The 15451-nt window shown below is 42.0% G+C and overlaps 1 protein-coding gene across 1 annotated transcript in view; it reads left to right on the plus strand.

The window, feature by feature from the left end:
* Positions 1 to 15451, plus strand: part of LOC143289420 (uncharacterized) — a 203836-nt gene that overhangs the window by 65985 nt on the left and 122400 nt on the right. The window lies entirely within an intron of this gene.

Here is a 15451-nt window from a genome sequence, read left to right on the forward strand (position 1 = left end):
TGTGAAGTGGTCTGGGTTGTGACGTTTCGGTGTGATTTGCCGTCTGCTGTTTTAGAGGTCCAGTTGGTAAATTTAAAAAAAAAAGAAAAAAAAAAGAAAAGAAAAAAAAAGTTGGTAATGAAGAATCCAACTGATCAGTTGATATCATTATTGAAATTTCTCTTTCACCCCGCACGCGCTCATGTACACACACACACACACACACACACACACACACACACACACACACACACACACACACACACACACACACACACACACACACACACACACACACATTAACACACACACACACACACACACACACACACACACACACACACACACACACACACACAAAGAGAGAGAGAGAGAGAGGGGTGGGGGGGTGGGGACAAGGACATTGATATTGACAGTGTCCAGCTTTAATATTCTCAGCAGTGCTACCGGACACGGGGGGGATACACGGCCTATCTTTTATGGCTGGAATTAACTGAAAACAAACCAAAAACTGTTCGCACAAAGAAATTATTCCAAAGCAATATCCAGCGGTCACAATCAGGCTTTTTCCAAGAAAAGAAAAACTGTTTACAAACTTTTTTTTTTCAAAAAGAAAGCTATAGTAGTATCTAAAAAAAAGAAAGCTTAAGTAGTATCTCTTTTGCAATGAAGTAGCTTACGTAATGCGCATAAACTAACACACTTTTTAAAGATCATTAAAATTTTTCTGTCATTTTTTTTTTTTTTTTTAAAGAACTTTGACATAGAGTAATAGATAACGAGCATCGTAATGAATCAACAAACTGTTTACCACACTGTTGCTACTTTTGCTGTCAGTGCTTTCGCTACTACTGCAGCTACTGCTACTCATTTTATTACTGCTACAACTACCGTCACCGCCACTACCATTGCTACCATTACAAATGTCACTGAGATGTTGCTGTTATCAGATATATTTTGTTGTTCGTTGAATGTTGTTCATTGATTTCAAACGAATTCAACATTTAAAACAACCACGATGATATTAAAATCGATTTTTGAAGAATCAGATGTTTCACACACTGCTGATAATGTTACTGCTATAGCTGCTACTACTAGTGCTACATCTACCCCTACGTCACTGCTTCCACCACTACCACACCACTACCAACTACCTCTTGTTGCTGCAACATTGATAGAAATATGACAAAGAAATAGTGGAATTAGAACTGTGTCGGAGTACACTAGAGACTAGTGACGTAACAAGGCAGGCGTGATAAATTTGACGCATAACTTACAAAGATGTCGTAACAGTGTACAAGCGATAAAAATGACGTAACAGGATGCTCGCGAGAAATATGACGTAACAGGGTAAGAGTGATAAAGATGACGTAACATGGTAAGAGTGATAAAGATGACGTAACAGGGTAAGAGTGATAACGGTGACGTCACAAGGTAAATGTTATAAAGATGACGTCACAGGGTGCATGTAAATATAAGATGACCCAATATGGTACATATGACAAAGATCATATCAATCAATCATTTAAATCAGTTCAATGTCCTCATAAAAAAAATGCAAGGAAAATTTGCTGGTAGGCGACAAGGTAACACGAGATGGTACAGCATTAAAATAACGTTTTACATTCATAGAATTGTAAAAGCATTGCACACTCGAAACGTAGGGAATGTGATATATAAAATCGCAAATCAGTTCTTTCTCTCTCGTACACACACTCTTCAACCTTCTCCTCCCTCCCCCCCCCCCCCACCCCCCGATCACCCACTGCCCTGCCCCCCTCTATTGTAACCACCCCACGCTCAGGCCCGATATAACATGGTACGTGTGATAAAGGTGGCGTAAAAATAGGGTAGTATGAAATTGATGGCGTAACAGAATTCGAGTGATAAAGCATGGGGGATAACAGGGGTAGGTGTGACATGTGGTAAAGATGACATAACAGGAAGGGTATGATAAAGATGACGTAACAGAGTACGAGTGATAAAGATGACGTAACGGTAACGCCGTACGTATTATAAAGATGACATAACAGCGTGTGTGATCAAGATGACAAAAAAAAAAAAAAAAAAAAAAAGACAAGGTACAAATGATACAGATGACGTAACAGGGTACGTATGATAAAGAATGAGTCACAGGGCGCGTATGATCAAGATGACAATGCAAAAAGCACGGCGCGTATGATCAGGATGACAATGAAAAAAGCAGTGGCGCGTATGATGAAGATGACGTAAGAGGGTGTGCACATGATCAAGATGACGTAACAGGGCACGTGACAACTTTCCAGTGTGAGCGGCATGCTGTACGCCATGTCTGTCTCTCACCACCACCACTCTCCTTTCTTTAGTTCTCTGTGCAGGCTGCTAGCTGCCAGTCTTTCTGTTTCTCTTCACACATGATAGTAGTTCTCTCATAGGCAGCATCAATAGTAGTACTCTCATAGGCAGCATTAATAGTAGCACTCTCATAGGCAGCATTGATAGTAGTACTCTCACACTGGCAGCACCAGAAGTCCACGTCTTTTTCTTTTAAATTTTGTTTCTATGTCCAGCGCTGCGTTAGTTCACAGAGTGTGTGTCACGCACAAGCCTAGCCAGTCGACGTGTATCTCTCTTTCTCTTCCCTCCTCTGCCTGAGTGTTACTGTTGTGTTTGAGTCGTTGCTCACGTGCATTGTTGCATTGGTTATAACATAGGCACAAGGAATTAGTATTTGTATTTTGTATTTGTATTTCTTTTTATCACAACAGATTTCTCTGTGTGAAATTCGGGCTCCTCTCCCCTGGGAGAGCGCGTCGCTACACTACAGCGCCACCCTTTTTTTTTTCTTTTTTTTTTGTGTATTTTTTCCTGCGTGCAGTTTTATTTGTTTTTCGTATCGAAGTGGATTTTTTCTACATAATTTTGCCAGGAACAACACTTTTGTTGCCGTGGGTTCTTTTACGTGCGCTAAGTGCATGCTGCACACGGGACCTCGGTTTATCATCTCATGCGAATGACTAGCGTCCAGACCACCACTCCAGGTCTAGTGGAGGGGGAGAAAATATCGGCGGCTGAGACGTGATTCGAACCAGCGCGCTCAGATTCTCTCGCTTCCTAGGTGGACGCGTTACCTCTAGGCCATCACTCCACTTAACCCTAGTATTGTTGGTTCTTGTGTTGTTGTTGTTGTTTTCGTCGTGGAGCATATAGAACAGTACTGTGCATATTGATGTTCACCACTGTACTCACTGCTTCAGTAGTCGTGTCGTTCAGCATTGTGCCACACACAGTCTGCAGTCACTGAATGCGCTGGAGTAGAAGTGGGGGCAAGAAGAGGAGCGTATCAGCTGACTCACATAGTGACGTGTGTTTGACACACTCTTAACGTTGGTGTAGTTACTCGGATCAAAGTGTCCCTGGCACCATATTGTGGATAAAACTCACATGTTTCCCATGTTCATAAAATACTATGAAAGTATTTCTAAAACCACACAGCATACATAAAATTGCACAAAGTTATTCATGATTCACGCACTGGCAGCCGTTACTTCAATGCAGGTACATACCGAGTAACATGGTATATTTTAATTTTGACGATGCGAAATGTTACTTCTCTTTAAAAGAAAACCAACACAACAGCAACAACAACAACAACACAAAAAAGAAGAAAAAGAAAAAAAACAACAACAAAAAACCCCGAAGAATTGTAGGCTAACGCTTACATTGTTTTGCAGCCAGTAATCATGTATATTTATCTATTCATCTATCTGCTGTTGTCACTCAGTCTTGCTGTGCTTAGAAAAAGAAGAAAAAAAAACAACAAAAAAACTTAACAGCGTATGCTCGTTTCCTTTTGGTTATCGACTGATTGTGGTAGCAGCGCCAAAGATCTGCGCAGTGTAGACCTACATGCAGTTTGAATAATTGGCCACCGCGCTTTTATATGTAGGGAAGCAAAGGCAAACAAGTATTATGCACGTGTAGCTTTCGAATTTTAGCAATGCCAGCAAGAACAGGAAAATCAAACACACACACTCTCTGTCCTACCCAACTTCTCTGTCTCTCTCTCTGTGTATTTTCTGCACTGCAACATTTGCCATTGATTGTAATGCATCTAGTTCCGTATGTTGGAACTGGCCAGTTCAAATTGATAATGTTAAAGGCATCCTTAAAACAAACCAAGCTTAAAAACGTTAACAGCGGTGACAACGCTTTCTACATAACGTAACTAAAAAACACACAATAGAAATTGGTGTCGTCATATTTATACATGGTGCCTGGCCCAACAGTCATGTGACGCACATGTTTATCCATGCTCAAGCCTCTGGGCCGTCGACGATAAGAACAGATCGTGAAATCGTCATCTTGCTGCTACCGCAGGAAAATTATTATTGGTCGGGTGCTAAGCCAGCAGAATAATTATTGACCTGCTGCTAACCCAGCCAAACGACTGTTGGCTTGCTGTTGATCCAGAAAAATGATGATCATTCTGCTGTTGATGACAGTAAAGTGATATTGGCCCCGCTGCTGATCGAGCGAAACAATTATTAGAGTATTCCTGATTCAGCAGAATCAATTATAGGCCTATTGTTCATCCAGCAAAACAATTAATGACCTGTTGCTGATCCAGCCAAACAAGTATTAGTTTATTGCTGATCAAGCCAAACAATTAGTGGACTACTGTTGATTCAGCAAAATGATTATTGGCCTTGCTGATCCAGCAAAATCACTTATTGGACTATTGCTGATCCAGCCAATAATTGTTGGATTATTGTTGATCCAGCCAAACAATTATTGGCCTATTGCTGATCCAGCAAAATCAATTCTTGGCTTATTGTTGATCCAGCCAAACAATTATTGGACTATTGCTGATGCAGCAAATCAATTATTGCCCTGTTTCTCATCCAGAAATTGTTTATTATCGGCCTGCTGTTAAACCAGCAAATTGATTATTCGCCTAAGGCTGAACCAGCACAACAGTCATTGGCCTATTGCTCGTCCAGCAAAATGATTATTGGCTTATTGTTGTTCCAGCCAAAAATTATCTGCCAATTCCTTATCCAGCAAAACAATTACTGGCCTGCAATAGCTCATCCAGCAAAACAATCATTCGCCTATTGCTGATGCAGAAAAACAATTACTGGCCTATTGCTCATCCAGCAACAATTAATAGCCTACTGCTCATTCAGCAACAATTAATAGCCTATTGCTCATCCAGCAACAATTATTAGCCTATTGCTCATCGAGCAAAGCAACCACTGGCCTATTGCTGATTCAGCAAATTGAATGTTATTGGTCTGCTGCAAAAACTAGCAAATTGATTATTGGCCAAAATGCTAATCCAGCAAAACAATCATTGGCCTATTGCTGATCCAGCAAAACAACAACTATTGTCCTTTTGCTGATTCAGCAAAACGATTATTGTTAGCCTGCTGCAAAACCAGCAAAATGATTATTGGCCAAATGCTGATCCAGCAAAACAATCACTGGCTGATTGCTGATGCAACAAAACAGTCATTGGCCTATTGCTGATCCAGCAAATTGATTGTTATTGGTATGCTGCAAAACTAGCAAAATGATTATTGGCCTTCTACTGACCAGAAAATTTTAAACAGAGAGCAGAGATTCTCATCATTTTATACTTCTCCCCTCCTGTAAAACACGACCCCGCGGAGAGAACCAGACACTGAAAACGTGAGAACCGGTCGAGCATTATGTTTGCAGAAAATTAATGTGCGTGACATAGCATGAATATTAAAGCATGACATTGGTTGAGTCAGATAAATAAGATTCCTTTTTCCCTCAGTTTTGTTGCTCTCATCCTCTCTCTGCCTTTCAGTCTCACACGCTTTCTCTCCGTGTGTGTGTGAGTGCGTATCTCTGTCTGTCTGTCTGTCTGTCTCTGACCCTCTTTCTCTCTCTGTGACACCCCCCCCCCCTCTCTCTCTCATTCTCTTTCTCTCCGTCAGTCTGCTTGTTTGTCTGACAGTCTGTCAGTGTGTTTCTATCTCCTTCATTGTCTCAACTTTTGTGTATATATCTTTGATGTCTCTGTGCTTATGCATACATGAATACATGTGTTTAAAATACCAGCTTGTTCTTATATTTATATTTCCCTTCTTTCTGTTTTATATCAATGAAAACATGTACTGGTTGTCCTCCTCTTCACCCCCCCCCCCACCCCTCACTCTTCCTGAAATGTGATCCAACAAATGACGTTAGCGGTATTGTGAGTGTTTCTTTTTCTTCGTTCGTTCGTGGGCTGCAAACTCTCACGTTCACTCGTATGTACATGAGTGGGCTTTTGAGCGTATGACCATTTTTACCCCCACCATGTAGGCAGCCATACTCTGTTGTGTTTGATAGAAGGGGGGGGGGGGGGGGGGGGGGAGGTGTCTTGGCTTCTCAGGGTTTCTGGCTTTGGAGTTGATGATGTTTGTTTCCGAGTGTTCACGCAACCACAGCACGTGGACTTCATGTCTTTGGCGGTGGTCTCACGAGGCATGTGTTTCACCTATCCACAGTGCCAGGCCATTAGACATTATTTATCTTTGTACCTCTGAAATATCCACAGTACGGGGCCCTTACATAGGATGAAAGTTGTCTGGACCTTATTTGTCGTAAAACGTCTTTAATATCCACAGTACGGGGCCCAGAGACAGGATGAAAGTTGTCTGGACCTTATTTGTCGTAAAACGTCTTAAATATCCACAGTACGGGGCCAGAGACAGGATGAAAGTTGTCTGGACCTTATTTGTCATAAAACGTCCTTAATATCCACAGTACGGGGCCCAGAGACAGGATGAAAGTTGTCTGGACCTTATTTGTCTTAAAACGTCTTAAATATCCACAGTACGGGGCCCAGAAACAGGATGAAAGTTGTCTGGCCCTTATTTGTCTTAAAACGTCTTAAATATCCACAGTACAGGTCCCAGAGACAGGATGAAAGTTGTCTGGACTTTATTTGTCGTAAAACGTCTTTAATATCCACAGTACGGGGCCCAGCGACCGGATGGAATTTGTCTGTCTCATTGAATATAATATCTAATCAACTGGTTTTGTTTTTGTTTTTTTATTTTTAACACACAACAGATTTCTCTGTGTGAACTTCGGGCTGCTCTCCCAGAGTGCTTCACCACACTGCAGCGCCACCTCTTTTCTATCTTTTTTCCTGCCTGCGATGCTTTTCTTTTTACAGTCACGGATTGTTATAGATTTTACCCATGGACCGTCCTTTTCATGTCGTGTGTTTTCTGTTAAGTGCGCAAAGTGCGTGCAACACACGGGACCTCGGTTTATCATCTCATCCGAAAGACTAGCACCCAGACCATCATTCAAGGTCTGTTGGAGGGAGAAGTAAAAATCCAGATCGGAGCATGGACCAAACCCGTGGACTCTCCCTTTCCAGGGTAGAGTGACATGTATAGTGTCCACGTTGGTCTGTGTGACAAGTGGTCACTTACAGGTGCTGTGTTTTTGATCAGTGACGGGTGGTGTGTTCTTGACGTGTGGTTTCTAACGGGTGGTGTGTTCTTGACGTTTGGTTTCTTACGGGTGGTGTGTTCTTGACGTGTGGTTTCTAACGGGTGGTGTGTTCTTGACGTGTGGTTTCTTACGGGTGGTGTGTTCTTGACGTGTGGTTTCTAACGGGTGGTGTGTTCTTGACGTTTGGTTTCTTACGGGTGGTGTGTTCTTGACGTGTGGTTTCTTACGGGTACTGTGTTCTTGACGTGTGGTTTCTGACGGGTGCTGTATTCTTGACGTGTAGTTTCTTACGGTTGCTGTGTTCTTGAAGTGTGGTTTCTAACGGGTGCTGTGTTCTTGACGTGTGGTTTCTTACGGGTACTTTGTTCTTGACGTGTGGTTTCTAACGGGTGCTGTGTTCTTGACGTTTGGTTTCTTACGGGTGCTGTGTTCTTGACGTGTGGTTTCTAACGGGTGGTGTGTTCTTGACGTGTGGTTTCTTACGGGTACTGTGTTCTTGACGTGTGGTTTCTAACGGGTACTGTGTTCTTGACGTGTAGTTTCTAACGGGTGCTGTGTTCTTGACGTGTGGTTTCTAACGGGTGCTGTGTTCTTGACGTGTGGTTTCTAACGGGTGCTGTGTTCTTGACGTGTGGTTTCTAACGGGTGGTGTGTTCTTGACGTGTGGTTTCTTACGGGTGGTGTGTTCTTGACGTGTGGTTTCTAACGGGTGCTGTGTTCTTGACGTGTGGTTTCTAACGGGTGCTGTGTTCTTGACGTGTGGTTTCTAACGGGTGCTGTGTTCTTGACGTGTGGTTTCTAACGGGTGCTGTGTTCTTGACGTGTGGTTTCTACGGGTACTGTGTTCTTGACGTGTGGTTTCTAACGGGTACTGTGTTCTTGACGTGTGGTTTCTAACGGGTGCTGTGTTCTTGACGTGTGGTTTCTAACGGTACTGTGTTCTTGACGTGTAGTTTCTTACGGGTGCTGTGTTCTTGACGTGTGGTTTCTAACGGGTGCTGTGTTCTTGACGTGTGGTTTCTTACGGGTGCTGTGTTCTTGACGTGTGGTTTCTAACGGGTGGTGTGTTCTTGACATGTGGTTTCTTACGGGTGGTGTGTTCTTGACGTGTGGTTTCTAACGGGTGCTGTGTTCTTGACATGTGGTTTCTAACGGGTGCTGTGTTCTTGACGTGTGGTTTCTTACGGGTACTGTGTTCTTGACGTGTGGTTTCTAACGGGTGGTGTGTTCTTGACATGTGGTTTCTTACGGGTGCTGTGTTCTTGACGTGTGGTTTCTAACGGGTGCTGTGTTCTTGACGTGTGGTTTCTAACGGGTGCTGTGTTCTTGACGTGTGGTTTCTAACGGGTGCTGTGTTCTTGACGTGTGGTTTCTAACGGGTGCTGTGTTCTTGACGTGTGGTTTCTTACGGGTGGTGTGTTCTTGACGTGTGGTTTCTTACGGGTGCTGTGTTCTTGACGTGTGGTTTCTAACGGGTGGTGTGTTCTTGACGTGTGGTCACTTACGGGTGGTATGTTCTTGACCTGTGGTCACTTAACGGTTGTTGTGTTCTTGACCTGTCCACAGCGTCCGTTGCAGAGACAAGTATGTATGTCGGTCACCCACAATTAAACAAGAGAATGTTACGACACAATACTCCAGATGTTTTGTATCCAGAACAATATCTCACACGTGTGTTTCATTCATTAATCAAGATAGCTGCGGTTGTTTTTTTGTGGAAACCGTTATATACTGTATGATCATGACATTTGATGTGATGCTTTATGCCCGCTTATCTAATCTGTGTGTTTGTCTCACGGCTTTTCGTGTCTGAATTATTGTCTGCTAATATGTATGGCGTGTGTTGTTCCGAAACGTGAATGGCGCATGGAGAAGTTTGTTATCCCAGTGTTGTGAGCGGTGGGAGTTTATGGATTTTCAGTGTACAGAAACAAATGAGCTAACATTAATTGGTAATTATCCTTTGACTGCCATGAACGTTTTACGAACGTGCATAGTGACGTCACTAATGACGTCATCAGAAAAAGGGAAATAGCTTCTGGAAGGCTGAAAATTCACATTGTTAGAGTGGTATATCTCCAGACCATTTTCTCAGTTTTAGGCTTATTGTTTTGGATAATGTTTTATGACATGAAACACCACTTTCTGCTGTTTTCCCCCTGGCACTGAAGGGGTTAAAAAAAATCGGAATGTGCTTGTTTGTTGATAGATGACATGTAAGTTTTTATTATCTGCGGAATCTTTCACTTTTGTGAAAATTGACAAAAGTCCAACATAGGAAGTATTCTGTTAGATGTTTCGTCATACATATTGGTGATAGTAGACAGCCAATTAAAGGACCAAGTCTCACATTCGAATGTTATCATTTGAAAATCGCTTGAATAAAAAGGTTGGAAAGGAGGGGAGGTTGTGTGGTGAGTTGAGGGAAACAGAACAAAGGTAGTGTGGAATCAAAGATGAACACTTTAATATGAGTACCATGAAAGAAAAATTACATTGAAAGACTTCGTAAAAGATAAGTCATTAAGTCAACAAGAGATATGCCAGTAGGCTGTGCAAGCCAAATGAGTGTGTTGTCAGTCTACGGTTGTGCCTTGAGAACTAAAGTGAGTGACTAAATCGGTCGGGATTAGATCACTTTAGCCTAATAAATATTTTTTAAAGTATTATTTAAAAAAAAGACCATCAACATTCCCAATGACTGTAAGTAAGGCTTCATTAACTCAACAAAAAAAAAAAAAAAAAAAAAAAAAAAGCTGAAATTTAACATCACTGAAGCAAATCTATTTTTTAATGTACTTGATATCTACACAATATTTGCTCCGTAATGAATTACATATCGATCTGAAAAAATCAAGCTGAAAACAGGCCTGCGAATCGGACAGAGTCTGAAAGATTCCAGTGACAGAACTCCAAGCTATGGTTTGGACTTTCCAGTGACAGATCTCCAAGCTATGGTTTGGACTTTGAAGCTTCCTGCCTCATATGAAACGAGAGGCAGTGAACCGATTCAAGCATGTGTGGTCCAGAAGGCAGCAGCCTGTTCTCTTCGTTGAACAAGCTGGAAAACTATGGAAACAGCGTATATTTATTTTGTAACTGTAACATGAACCGCAAAAGGACGAAACCCCATGCGCACTCGTGAAGAAATACGAAAAAACGTAGACATGATTTTCATATCCTGTATGTGTGAAATGGTCAAATGGTCAGAATGGTCAAAAAATTTGAAGAGGGGAGAAAGGTTTAGGGAAAATAAGAGAGGGGTATTATAGCGGTTCCCTGCCTTCGTGGTATGGCACACGAGGCATGGAACCTGCGCTTAGGCACCCAGCGAAAATCCGACCCCCAACAGAGAAAGGAAAGACAGGATCGACTTAGAGGCAGAAAAAATCGAACGAATCGAGGGTGCCGAGTCGAATCGAGTACACAGAATGTAAGAATACAATAAACACAAGCCGCATGCAACAAAATAAGGCCAAAAGGATACGCTGAACAGCCGAAAAAAGCGTAAGACGAGACAGAGCGTAAACCTGACAAGATGGCGTGGAGAGCCTTGGCCAAAGGAATGATTAAGCGCTTATAGTTTTTAGAGGCGTTTGATTGGCTGAGAGCGGTGGGCCCGTCTTTTCACTGTTAGCCGCGCGAAATTTGGCCAAGCAGAGCAAACCAATAGGCCTAGTTTGCATCAGTTTGACATGGTCAGTATATTTAACACCAAACATGGAGTATAATACAAACTCCTCCTTTTCCGATTTCAAAATTCCAAGTGCTGTGTAACAAGAAATTGTAGACAGTCTTTAGGCTGGTAGTGGGAGAACATTTTAACAGTATTTCGTTTTCGTAAAATTAATTTTCATCCAGCCATTTTTGATTCGTACTCAATATAGAGTCTTAAAATCGTTTTGAATGAATTTCCATGCATTGATTGTCATCAGCTCATTTTGATTAAATCCTCATACATTTTCTGTGTCTTGATGAAGTCACATCAGACCATTGATTATTTATGGTTTTGCATATATCTTCACCGAGTATTGTTTGTTATGTCTCCATGTTTTGTACAGTGGTTATATATATATATATATATATATATATATATATATATATGTGTGTGTGTGTGTGTGTGTGTGTGTGTGTGTGTGTGTGTGTGTGTGTTTGTGTGTGTGTGTGTTTATTTATTTGTTCATATATTCATTAGTTATCCTGAATGACTTTCGATAGTTCTTAAAGTCAGTCAAGCTTACTGTCTGAATATTGTGCTTTCTTTTCATTATTCTGTTTATAGGTGGTTGTTTTTCTTGAGTTTTTTTTAAAACTGAAAAGTGAAGACTGTTTTGGAACAAACAGTTTGCTCACATCCACATTAGGTTCTACCACCAGCGCACAGTGAACAGAAGGACTGTGATGAATTAGAACTCTGTCTTGTATCATATATTACCCATGATGTAAATCCACACCTGTACAAAGTTGCTTGGTCGGACGGCATACGGGGTGCAGAAGCGTGCACGCTAAGAGTCAGGTAGCCACTGTGTGTATTGCCTTACCTGGCGTGGTAGTACTGGGTGGCGAAAAGATATGTACACACCTTGGTACTGGGTGGCGAAGTGTCATATACACACCTTGGTAATGGGTGAGTTATGTACACACCTTGGTACGGGGTGGTCTTCGAAGAGTTATGTACACACCTTGTTACTGGGTGGCGAAAAGTTATGTACACACCTTGGTACTGGGTGGCAAAGAGTTATGTACACACCTTGTTACTGGGTGGCAAAGAGTTTACCTTGTTACTGGGTGGCAAAGAGTTTACCTTGTTACTGGGTGGCAAAGAGTTATGTACACACCTTGTTACTGGGGGGCAAAATTATGTACACACCTTGTTACTGGGTGGCAAAGTTATATACACACCTTGTTACTGGGTGGCAAAGTTATATACACACCTTGTTACTGGGTGGCAAAGTTATATACACACCTTGTTACTGGGTGGCAAAATTATGTACACACCTTGTTACTGGGTGGCAAAGAGTTATGTACACACCTTGTTACTGGGTGGCAAAGTTATATACACACCTTGTTACTGGGTGGCAAAGTTATATACACACCTTGTTACTGGGTGGCAAAGAGTTATGTACACACCTTGTTACTGGGTGGCAAAGAGTTATGTACACACCTTGTTACTGGGTGGCAAAGTTATGTACACACCTTGTTACTGGGTGGCAAAGAGTTATATACACACCTTGTTACTGGGTGGCAAAGTTATGTACACACCTTGGTACTGGGTTGCAAAGTTATGTACACACCTTACACACTTTAGTACCGGGTGGCGAAGTGATACGTACACACCTTGGTACTCGGTGGCGAAGAGTTACGCACACACCTTTGCTTCTGTACCCCATGCCGTGCTGCTTTTCGAGCGGACTTCAGCTGCAGGTGAGAGACATTCCCGCACTGTATCCGGGAACAGCGTGTCTTCTAGTGCTGGAAGCGCTTAGGAATCGTAGCATCAACGCCTCGTGCGGTACTGATGGGGCCCTGCTTGTGTGTAGAGCAGCCCCAGTCCGGGACTGGAGAAGGGTGGTGGTGGTGGGGGCGTGTCTCTGTCAACTCTTTCCTGTCCCTCCCCTCCCTCCCTCCCTCCCTCCCTCCACCCCCCCTTCCCTTCCATGCTCTTTTTCCCCACCCCACTTTTCTTATTGTACCAGACATCTCTTTCTCCACCCCAGCCCCATTTCCATTGTGAGAGTTGTCAGGTTTAAACGTTTACTGGTTGAAGCGTGAGTGTTGTGTCCATGTACACCATGGGCACTGGAATAAAACTATGTGATGATGTTACGATGAACATAATAATGATATCTGGTGGCGGAGATGAGTGGCCATACGAAATGAAGTTAGCTTTTTGTTTGTTTATTGTGATTATCTATTCCTAGAACTTTTGGTAAGCTAGTTCCGACCTCAAGTTTGTAAGGATCAACCTCATGATTTGAAATAAAGTGGATATTGCCAAAAGTATAGCTACGTGAACAATAGCCAATACACACGACACTTGAATTAATGTGGAAAAGGAAAATTGGCTAATCACTACAAGTTTTTGAAAGTTTATCTCATATACAGATATTGCGAGAAAGGTAACTGCAAGCCCCTCGAAAGTCCTGCACAAGAGCACACACTATTATCGTCACGAAGGTAATCAATACGTGTTTCGCTTTGGGAAAGACTCACCAGTTTCGTTCCCCATGATTACTGACCGAATGATTAAAAAAAAAAAAAAAAAATCAAACTTACGTAGAGATATACTATGCCTAACAAGACAGGCGATGCTTGTGCAATAAGAGGAATACTATAATTGAAACACGTCATCACACTGGCTTAGCGAGCGCGCTTCATCGCGCACTCAACTGAAATTCTGACAAGCGCCCTATCAATGGGTAGAGTTGTTAGTTTCAGAACGTAATGTTTTAATTAAGCGAGCATGGCACATGAATGGTCTTGACCTCAAACACCACACAAAGTCCATCAGCAGAGACAGTGGAAGGGGGAGGAGGGAGGTGGGGTAGGGGGGTGGGGGGTGGGATGAGGGGGGACCAAATTCCTGGTCACTCCCCAGAACTTGAACGCGGAATCCCTGGCTGCCTAGGTGTCTATTCTCGGTCACTCAGCCCGGGTTCTGTGATTCGTGACAGTCGGCGTTCTGAGTGGGTCTGCTTTTCTAACCAGGAAAACATAGCAAGGGAGACCGCATTGACGTTGGTTCGTCTGTTTTTTTTTTAAAGCTTCTATCGTTCTTCTTGTAGTTGGTATTTTGCTTTTGTTGTGGTTTTGTTCTATTGCTGCTGCTGTTGCTGCTGTTCTTGTTGTTGCTGCTGCTGTTTATTGCTACTGTCATTTTTCTTCACATGAAATTGTGTGTTTTTGTTTAACTTAATAGAGCAGAAGTTATTGTACATGATTGTTGTTTGATTCATGTTGTGTAATTTTCTTTTCTTTTTTTCTTTTAAATTTTTTTTTATCCTACTGCTAGAATTGCAGGTTTCTTTTATGTAATCGGTGTACTATTGTGATATTTCAAGAATTACAGTTTGCTTTTATGTAATCGGTGTACTATTGTGATATTTCAACAGTTACAGTTTGCTTTTATGTAATCGGTGTATTATCGTGACCTTTCACCTCGATATCCTTTTATGACTTTTCACTTTTATTGTGCTATTTTGTGACCTTTCACGTCACGTGTGTAGCCTCTTGTAGCTTTGTATCCACTGTTTGTTGTCGATGCCTCACATACACACATAAAAAACACACACGCCCTGTCTGTGTGTGTGGGGGGGGGAAGGGGAGGTGGGTTAGTTAGAAAGGAATATCGGGAAGTGTCTGGGTTTTTTTTTTATAGTTCTTGTTGTCACGTGCTGTTTTTGCTGTGGTAGTTTGTATTATTCATACTTTATGTATGATGTTACATGGAGTAGATTAACTATTCATGAACAGTTTTTCTTCCTTTTTCTCTCCTTTTTTTTGACATATATTCATATTTCTTTCCTTTTTACCGTCATTACTTTTCTTTTTTTTCAACAGCCAGTATATGTTAGCCCAACATATTTCAAATGAATAAATAATAATAATAATAATAATAATAATAATAATAATAACACACACACACACAGCGGACGAACATTAGCCTGTCACTGAAGGTTTGACTTAGTGGTTCTTGTTCAGTGTGATAGTCAGTCGTGTCCGACTATGACCATCAGAACAGCAGAGGAGGCAACTGCTGTTCCGACTATATGGGCTAGAATTTGATTATAGTGGAGAGTGTCTTGCCCAAGTTACATCCCCACTCTCTCGGCCATGAGGGTTTTTAGGACAGTCGGCGTTGGGATGGTTCTCAAAGGCCAACTAGCCCACAAGGCTGCAGCACCAAGAGCCAGTGCAATTTTGCCTCCTAGTTTGAGAGTCATAGTCCTTCACAAAAGACTAAGCTGTAAATGATTTCCCATTGACTGGAGAAACCTTTGATAATACA

This window comes from Babylonia areolata, chromosome 14 (genome assembly GCF_041734735.1).
Source record: "Babylonia areolata isolate BAREFJ2019XMU chromosome 14, ASM4173473v1, whole genome shotgun sequence".
NCBI classification, from domain to species: Eukaryota; Metazoa; Mollusca; class Gastropoda; order Neogastropoda; family Buccinidae; genus Babylonia; species Babylonia areolata.